The following is a 9,919-nucleotide window of genomic DNA, read 5'->3' as shown; positions in this document are numbered from 1 at the left end:
TATAGGTATGTTCATAATTTTATCAGGTACCATGTATAGGCCTTTAGTGTGCCTCATCTATTTTTGTCAAATGTTTACTTCTTAGAGGATGTTTATATAATAACAAATAATATAAGGTTCCCTATTGAATTTCAAATTCTGTATGCAAGCAGCACTGAAATAGAAGTATCCATTGAGAAAACATGTTACACTCTGATATATGGTTCTCAATAGCATATCGTGCGCATAATATCGCGAGTGTGATGGCTATCGACATTCAAATTATTGGCTACGGCCGCGGAGATTCTACCAAATTACGAGGTCGATGGTTTTCTCCAAAGGGCAGGTGTTCTTGATATCGTTTTACAGTATTTTGCGGGTACGTTGAGCAATTCCAAAAGCTGCACCCATAAGTGGGGGCGACATTTCAGTATATTTTTTACAAACGTCGAGTACCAAGCAACTGTTTTACCGGAACCGTTGGCAAAATAAACGTCATTCTCTATAGTTGTGATGTAAAAAAAGGTTTCCCCCAAATCTGCAGGCTTTTTGTAGAGACAATACATGGAAGGGGTAAGGGGTTATGAGGGAAGGGATGGAGGGAGGACGGGGAGAATGGACAAATAAACCCAAGTGTTATACATTTTTCTTGAAGAATCGCAAATTCTCTGCATGTTTCCATGTAAATGTAGTTGTTGAGTTATGGTGTATACAACATCTTCTTTGCTAAACTATGTCAATATAAACTGTAAATTAAAAGGTTCTTTCATCATTCTCCTTGCACAAATAAAAGATTACATTGACAGATAAATATGACGTATTTGCGAAGTGTCAACTTATCAAGAATGCGTCCGGCAAACTGATTTAGCTATGGCGCCACCACTTCATTCAACGCATAGCTAGGCTCTTAGCATTATTATTTTGATAATGTTGTGTTATACAAGGAACATATCATTCAACCATTACTTTACAGAAGAGAAAGGGTTAAGTCACACTCTTGATAATCATGCCATTTAATGAAGACTTCCGACTTTCCTGTGCAGAACACTTGCCTAAGAATTGCGACTGCTGTAGAAGACATATATTTTAGTGTCAATGTTTTAAATATGTATGTATTTTAGATCCTCATGCAAGCAGGAACTCGCGAAAATGGCTCATTGGCTTGACCGAAGTCAGTCTCTTACATTCATATTTAACGTCCATGATTATGACTTTTCAATTGTCATCAGCTCTGTAAATGGACGACATACACTAACCTTGGAGTGACTCGAACCGGGGACCTTATGATTGGAAGGCACTGAGCTAACACTCCACTCCACGAGCTAACACTCCATATATTTTAGTTTCAATGTTTGAAATATATATGTAACTCAGGCTAGCTAGCACAATCACTTATCATAAGTTCTGTCTGACTATGCTCTCTGTATCGTTTCTTCAATCTAATTCACTTCCTCACTGTATCTTGATGAATATTCACTTTGCTTCAACAATCTCGCTGGTGTTGTCCAATCCCCCACCCCAAAAAGGGGGGGGGGCGGTTGGGATAAGAAAGATACATCTCTGGGGCCTGTACCAATTTGGGGACCAGTGGAAAATGTGGAATAAAGAATAATATAATCTCATCTTCTAAATCAGTTTTAAGGAAACTTAAATAAAGCCTTTAGGAAGAGGAACTAATGTGGGAGGGGCGGTGAGATAATTGAGAACTGTGTCCGACCTGATTCTCTATGCCTACTGGGTGTATCTGGAATATGTAATTGACCTTTTGCATCAGGTTACTATGTAAGCAGAGTCACATGATTGTGGCTGACTCTTATCTTCCCACCAGGCAGAAGAAAGAAATTGGTGTTTGCGAGTACCATGACACAGGACTGCAAGACTTCCAAGATCTCATTTCCAACACAAGAATAAACTGCATTTTTTATGTTTATATGTCCTGGTCAGTGTAAAAAAAGAAGAAAGGAGCCTATTGGTAATGTTTCTATTCTTATTCTAGGTATCAAGATATTCAGATTTGAATTTCTGGAATTCTCCTTTAAAGCTTAACTGAATGTCACTTAATGTTGAGCAGTGGTTTTAAATGATGTTGAAATCAGTGTTATATAACTGAATAAATATCAGAAAATACAATCCCCCCAAATATACAATCTCCCCCCCCCCCCCAATAAATGGTATTTAAAAAAAGTGTGTAAAAGGTAAAATTGAAACTTTCTACCCAGTAAATTTTATTAATTACTTAAATGATTTTAAGTTAAACATATTTACAATTTGAACTGATGGCAGTGTTTTTCGATGGTGTATTGTGAACAATGTTCACCTGTAGATCACATTGAATAGATACACATGGGTACATGGGGGAGCTGGAGGGAGGAGGGAGGAGGGAGGGAGGGAGGGGAGAGGAAGGGGAGAGTGACCTCTCTGTTCCCTGAGCCGAAGAATGACGTGGTAGTGTGTTGTACCCGACAAACTGACTTATATACAATTGGCGATTTCTCCACTAATCTGGGATAAGAAAACAATTATGCATGATTTAAAACTATATTTAATCGTCAAAGTACACTTTTGAATTAGTATATATTTATAGGGAACAAAGATCGTGTCTGGCGGCAACAATAAAAACGACACAAATAATTCGAATTTCAACTTGATAACTGGATCTATTTAGCATAATTGAAAGAGACGTACGTAACTATCCGATTTCCTTCAATCAGAAATATCTCCACGTTTATCCGCATATTTTTTCCCCCGCATTTAGAAAGAGCGCTGTTATGACTGTACGATACATTGATATTGCGTAATGAACATTCAATCTTTTGTACTTACTCAAGTCCTCCTTTGTTTACAAATTCCACGGCAGTGGCGTTAGTGTGCCATGGTACACGTATACTACTAGTATAATCACACCACACTACAGTACAGTACTTAGTAGTAGTTACGAGTGCTATGTGTACACCATATAGACTATTTACGCGAAGGTCAGTATTCATTCACACGTTGTTCACTATCTTAGGCTACTATCTGCTACGACCCAACTATCATCTTCGGTCTTTGCCAACACATCATGAACGTCTTGTACATTCTACAGGAGTTGTCTAACTTTCCAGAATTAAAGTTTGTGTAATTTTTAATTGATTCTTTGCTTACGAATTGTTCTCCACTTGTAATCGATGAGCAACGACCAAAACCGGGACGTTGGAATTTTACAGTAGGGAGGCCTATGCTACAACTTTAGTAAACCGCGAGCCTGTGTGTTAAACGTACAGTAGCGTTAACCCAACGAAAAAGTTTTGATTGAACGTAGGGCCTACTGCCAAACTCATTAACACAGCATATTAATTACTGGAGTGAAGCTTTAGTAAAGAAAATATTCCAAAAGGCTGGAACTTGTTTAGAATCACTATTCTTCACGTGGGCTTTGGAAGATCTATGATTTAACAGGGTTTGGTCTTATTTGTTGTGACCAGTGAAGCATCCAACACCTTGTGAATGTGAGTTGTAAAAGGTAAGCATAGGCCTATCAGTTGCCTGATAATTGTATCTCATATTTTCTTTCTTGAGCTTAAGAATTTGAAGACATCTCCGGTTATTTGATAATCATATTCAACAATGTTATGTTTAAATCGTTATAAGAAGACATTAAAATGTAGGCATAGCCTCCTTAATTGTAGGCACAGCCTACATAATTTAAAATGTAATAGCCTACTTAATAGCCCTATTACTATAAGTACTTCCTGATTGTCTTGTCTCTGAAGATAGAAAGGCCCACCATCGTAATGTCTCAAATTAAAAGGAAAACAGCCAGTGCACCCTGTCACTAGCAAAGAATTTATGTCAATGATATTTTAAGAAAGTCAATTTTTTTCTGTCTATAATACAGTAAATAGATCATTCTGAGACTCAATGAAAGGTCCCAGTGTCCTAAAGCTGCTTAAATAATAATTGAAATAAGTATCTTCGATTAAAATTATTAAATATTTGTCTAGAACTTAACTTCGCCTGGCTTCACCTTTGGCTTAAGCCCCTTTTACACATGAATTAAACTTTCCAAAATTTATTTTGTTCAAATATATAAGAGCTTAGATAATCAAATTGAAAAAAAAAGAAGTAAAAAATGCACAAAACTAGAACATGTTACTTATGACATGAACAGGAACTGTAAGTACTGTACTGTAAACGGTATAATTTCCCTGTCACATAATTTTTCCATTAATCAATGGTACAGTTTCAAAATTTCAAATGATGATCCCTCTTTGAATGTATCTGTATCAAATTTATAAAGGAATGAGATTTCCAGATGTAATTCTTCTTGAAATATTACATCATGCAGTAAAAGGTGCTGGGTGTGCAAGAAATGTGAAGGTACGATAACTTCCCCTTCCTTCTCCTCATTTGCCAGTTCAGAGGAGAATGAGGAAGGGGGAGGCGGGGGGGGGGGGAGGCGGGGGGAATTAAATACCCATGGAAGATATAAGTTTACACTCAATATACACAAAATTGCAAAGATACTTTTTCAGCTTCAAAATAGAAACATATTTTGCCATAAGAAAACCATCAACATCTCACCAAAAAAAAAAGAAGATACAAAAAATATGTGAAAATAATTTTATTGAAAGTGAATACTTTTAAAGCAATCTAAACCTCACCAAAAATTTATCAGGATGGGGGTGGTGCAGATAACTTGGAAGAAAGTTTCATACTATTCAGTTTGATTGATGGCAGACTTGGCAGTTAGATTTAAACTTTTACAAATATCAGATCCAGACTTGCTTCACAAGCCCTTTTTTGTATTATCGGATCACTATTTCGGGTCCTTTCCAAATTCCTGTACCACAAAATATCAAATTGATTGCCAGTTTGCCAACTGCTGCTAACTCTTTTCATGCAATTCATTTACACTATGTGGGAGGCTTTGACAGAAGACTGATTTGTCAAGCCTGGATAATCAAAGAAGTGTTTTGAAATCATATACTCCATTGAATTAAGCCAGGTTGCTCCCAACAGAAAGGAGTCAATGTTTTCCTGATCTATTCTTCTTCACAACTGACCACAAAGTATGCGGCTTGTAAGAATGGCATCCATTCACAGGAGTACTAACTTCCGTGAACCATTCTTCCTCATTGATGCTCTGAAGTTTGTAAGAGAGGTGCTTGGAGGAGGTCTCTCAGTTAGCAACACAATGGATATTGAAGTAAAAAGGCCTGCCTTTTCGCATGTCTTGGTGAAACCTAAATGCACCTGACTCAGGTCTTAAGAATTTAGGTCAATAAGGTGCATTCAGGAGTAAAAATGCTGCCCTGTTGTAAAGTTTTACTCAGAGGGTCTAAAACAACACAACAGGCACCCACAAGTATTGATCACACTTATGTTTGAAAATAGAAAGAAAAAAAAGAGAGAGAGACAAACAACCTCTGCATGAGTCAGAGTTTGTTGTTGTTAGCAGCAGTGTGGTAAAGACTATTTAGTGTGATGTTTACATGTTTAAACTTTCACCAGTTGATAACTTTTTTGTCTGTGTATTGATCTTGGTTTACCACTTTTGATCTTAAAGGTCATCAGTATTGTTCCTCAATATGCTAGAAAGTCAAATATCGGTCTGTTCATGCTCAAACTGCCATTAAATGTTTTTTTTTTGGTGAAGTGGTCCTAAACGCAAAGTCTTCAGTTGTGTTCTTGCATGGGAGAATAAAGTTAATTTAGTATTGAGAATGAGTAATAATTTTAATTTCCGTATGAATTTGATTTTAAGTTGTCAGCTGGCCAATGAGCCTTGAATTTTTCTCTGGTTAAATATTGATATTATATATATATTTTTTGGGGTGATGTATTGATACTACTTGTACAGTACCCATATGGTAAACTTATCATTTCCATTACAAATTCCCTACATGAGAAATATTAGAGTTTTTGATAGCATGGATATAAACTTGATATAATTGTGTGTACAGTAATGGTGTCTCACTTTGGAGTCACAAGTACCGTACACCACCCATTGACTGTTTTTATTCGTGAAGTTGTGCGTGATATCTATCCAAGTATTGAACCCTGCCGATGGTTGTTTGATTTTGGGCTCATTAGTGGATTACGTATAAAAGCATTATTAGCTAATGAGATCTCGAATGCTGGAGGAATCAATATTGGCTAGGAGCTAATTTAACACACAGTCTTTTTGATCTTCCTGCAAAGGCTAACAACTTGAGGCCAAAAGTGAAATTGCCTTTTTTTCTTTAAGGATATCAGTCCCTCACTTTCAGTATCTAATTTTGATTTAATGTATTTCTCTCATCTCTCTCATATTAAGAACGAAGACAGAAAATTAGTCTTTTTTTGTTACATGTGGAATGAGAATCTTTCATGGTCTCAAATCTCGCATTCTTACTGCTCACCTTCTCAAGGGCAGCCCAAAGTAGAAAATTAAGTCAACTTTGCAGAGAGTTGATAATTTGATGGATGGTACATGGAAATCACCTTCAGTTTAGAGGGGATGGTGGGGGGGGGGGGGGGTGGGATGGAGGGATGGGAAGAGGGAGAGAGGGAGATGAGGATGCCCTAGCCACAGCTTTTCTGCCTGTGTATTGGTAATCTCAATATTAAAAAACAGAGATTAAGGACAAGGATAGTACATAATGTTTAATAACCCGACCATGTATTGCTAAAATATAATAGATGGCAGTAGAGCAACTCAAAATAGCGTTCTCCCTTTTTTTGCACCAGTTGAGTGTGTTAAGTTATATAGTGAGTGTAATAATGATCCCAGTCAATCCTATTAATTTTGTTTAACTAGATACAAAAGTCAAATGAGAATTGATTTATTTTGGTTGAATGAATTTTTGCTGTAATGAAATTTGATTAGTCAGCTAATAAACTAACTGTAATGGGATGTTAGTATCAACTATCAAAAAAGAAAAAAAAAAGTGTAACAGCTTAACCAACACAACTTAAAACTGCTGCATCAGGGATATATATGGGATTCCATTATGCAGAGAACAATTGATCCAATATTGCAGAGTTAAATGCTAGGCAAATATGATCTAATTGTTCCATAAATGCAAAAATGGATACAGCAGCTTTGTAGTACACTCAAAGCCATCTGTGTGCATAGGCTTAGGATCCCAATTTGATTTGGGTGGCTGTAATGACTTGCCCGAAAAATATAACCAAAAAGTTCACCATGTTAATGTGCATATCATATAGGCAAAATGCATTGGTTATTACATCGCATGCCATATACATACAATCATTTGCCGTGTTATTACCCTTCCATATTATTTATCATTTTTGGGGAAGTTGTTAACAATAATAATGATAATAATAATATAAGTTTAACCATTGAAAAATACATTGCAATATATTTTACTTCCCCAAAAAAATTCTCAGCATATTGCCAGAATTTTCACAAATTTTTTCATTGGCCCCCCCCCCCCCCGCCTCCTACGCCTATGTCTCAGTGTGATTGCGGAATTTTCGTAATTAACAAGCATGAAGAAGGCTATTTATATGCAAAATGTTTGCACTTAATTATTCTATGGCAGAGATGTATTTTAATTTAACTACGTAACCTTTTTGCAAACAAAACCTACAGACCGACTTCTAAAATGACTGTAGAAATTACATGTTCAGCTCAGTAATTTGTTCAATATGAGAGAATTAGCTTCAATATACACCTGTAGTTCTCTAACAATAGTGCAGATAATGCGATTACCCTAGCAGATGTAAACAATTCTCCTTGTAACTGATTGTTAAAAAGTGACCACAGTATTCAACCACAAACTTAAGATTTTAGCTCTTTATCAAGCTATTGGACAAGGTTGGACATACAGCTAGTATATATGCCATTGCTAAAAGCTTACATTCTAGTACCACCACTGTTGTCTAAGTGATAAGGATTATTTACACTACTAGGGTAACAGTGAAGTAGTGGAGGAGAAGCAGCACAGGTATTGTGTACATAGGGTCAGGCTCACCATATTAGATCAATTGGTCAAAGGGGTTCAGAGGTCAATGGTCACTCCACAGAAGATTTGCACTTGAGTCCATATTGGTTCTTATACTCTGTCTTGTAGTTGCCAGTACTTGGTCTGACCTACATGCACCTGTAATGATAATACTTATAATAAATGAGACTTAAATAGCGCCAAATCAGTAGACAAAAGTCACTGCTCAAGGCACTTTACAAAGAAAGCAGATTAGTTTACAAAAGAACAAGTTAAAAGATGGGTCTTAAGTAGACTTTTGAATGTACAGTACAAAGTTTAGAGCATGTTCAAATGTGATCTGGTAACTTGTTCCAGAGATAAGACCCAGAGTATTCGAAGCTTCTGTAACCATAGGTCTTCACTCTTCAAGCATGGTTTAGGAACAGTTAAATAAAGTTTGTTGGAGGAATGAAGTGTGCGAGTTGAAATATACTCATACACTTACATTTAAAGGCCAAGTGTCTACCTCACAATCCTTAGGTTCCCAGATCAAAATTCCGCCAGGAGCCAGATTCTCTTGACCTATTCAAAAATCGCTGCAGTGGGTGATGTGCGGAGTCTTCCATGGGTTTGGTATTTCTGGTTTGTGAACTTGGGAAAAGGGGTTTGTTTCTGTTCTTCACTTGGTTTTAAAACAACTTTGTTCGTCATGACTGCACTGCAGTGATGGGGTGCCTTTGCCTACCTCAATATTTGAGAAATTGGTCAGATGCTGCGGTATACGCTCTCGTCCGTCGGATTGGGACGTTAAATGGCAGTCCCGGGAGCAGTAATGGGTACGAATTCAAACCACTGCTTTGTTATCCTCTGAACACGTATCGAAAAGAGAAGGCTTGAAATAAGCTGGTGTTTATCCACAATCTAATATGGATAGGGTCTCAAATAAGTTGCTGTAAAGCTTCCTGATCCTTGGGTCTCTAAACTAAACTAAACTCAGAAATATTTGTCCTTTTTGACATGTCTCCAGTGTACTAATTGCATTAGAGCTCTGTACTAGAGCATTGTACACACAATGGTACTCATTACAAAAGAGAATTCTTCTTGTCCTCGAACTGTTGTGATTAATTTTGTGAGACAAGTGAAGTCTGCTCATACAATTTACGGACCTGGTCTGAACCATTTACGAAGAAAAGTACTGATGAATTGTTAAGGAAATGAATGTTTCTTTTTACGTTCCTCATTGAGTGTAGTTGACTAATCGATCAGATTGGGAATTCTCATTTGTATCCAATGACCTTTTAAAAATGCCAATTAAGTAACTTAACTTTACAAACAGAAAAAAAACACAAAATTACTGAATCATGGTTCAAGTAACCTGGCAACTTTGTAACAAACAGAAATTCAGTATTTCCGACACAGGTGAGGGGGAGTTTTTATTCTTTTTCATAGGCAGGTGAGAAGTACATGCATTGCTAGCAAATAATGGACATGTATGTATAGCTCTTTTAGTAAATATCAAGCAGTAATTTTCCCTAATTGTGTAGCAAAATGACTGAATTGTTTCCTAACTGTAGGATGTATGAGAAGGTGGAGGAGTTAGAGGGGGCAGGGGCAGGGAGGGAGGTTGGAGGGGAAGGAGGGAGGTTGGAGGGGGAAGGAGGGAGGTTGGAGGGGGAAGGAGGGAGGTTGGAAGGGGAAGGAGAGAGGTTGGATGAGGAAGGTGGGATGATAAGGCAGGAAGGTGGATGGTGGGAGGGGGAGAGTAAAACCCATAGCATTACAGGGTGAGCATTGACTCCATCCCCAATTTCCCTTTTCGGTCCCTTCAGATAGAAGTGTCCTGCAATGAGCATGGTAGGGTAGTTGGAAATTGTAGGACCTGCTTGGAAGAAGTAATTATATGTATGCATGCAAATTTCAAAAACTACTCTACTGTCCAATTAAATATTGCTTGCATGGGCTATACATAGCACAGGTAGATGCTCAAGCCTAATTACAAATTACTGTACAATAACTCGCTGTGTTAT

General features: G+C 37.3%; 1 protein-coding gene across 3 annotated transcripts in view; it reads left to right on the top strand.

Annotated features, from left to right (window-relative positions):
* Positions 1 to 2,886: 2,886 nt before the first annotated feature.
* Positions 2,887 to 9,919, top strand: part of LOC139979753 (protein O-linked-mannose beta-1,2-N-acetylglucosaminyltransferase 1-like) — a 146,352-nt gene continuing 139,319 nt past the window's right edge. Inside the window, exon 1 of one of the 3 annotated variants that reach the window (XM_071990861.1) lies at positions 2,887 to 3,481. The gene's annotated coding sequence lies outside the window, so the exon portion shown is untranslated. The remainder of the gene's footprint in view (positions 3,482 to 9,919) is intronic. The other 2 variants (XM_071990838.1, XM_071990869.1) reach the window with 2 other exon arrangements.

The sequence above is a fragment of the Apostichopus japonicus genome, chromosome 2 (assembly GCF_037975245.1).
Source record: "Apostichopus japonicus isolate 1M-3 chromosome 2, ASM3797524v1, whole genome shotgun sequence".
NCBI classification, from domain to species: domain Eukaryota; kingdom Metazoa; phylum Echinodermata; class Holothuroidea; order Aspidochirotida; family Stichopodidae; genus Apostichopus; species Apostichopus japonicus.
Note: the sequence above shows the minus strand (reverse complement) of the source record. Positions and strands in the feature narration are given on the sequence as shown.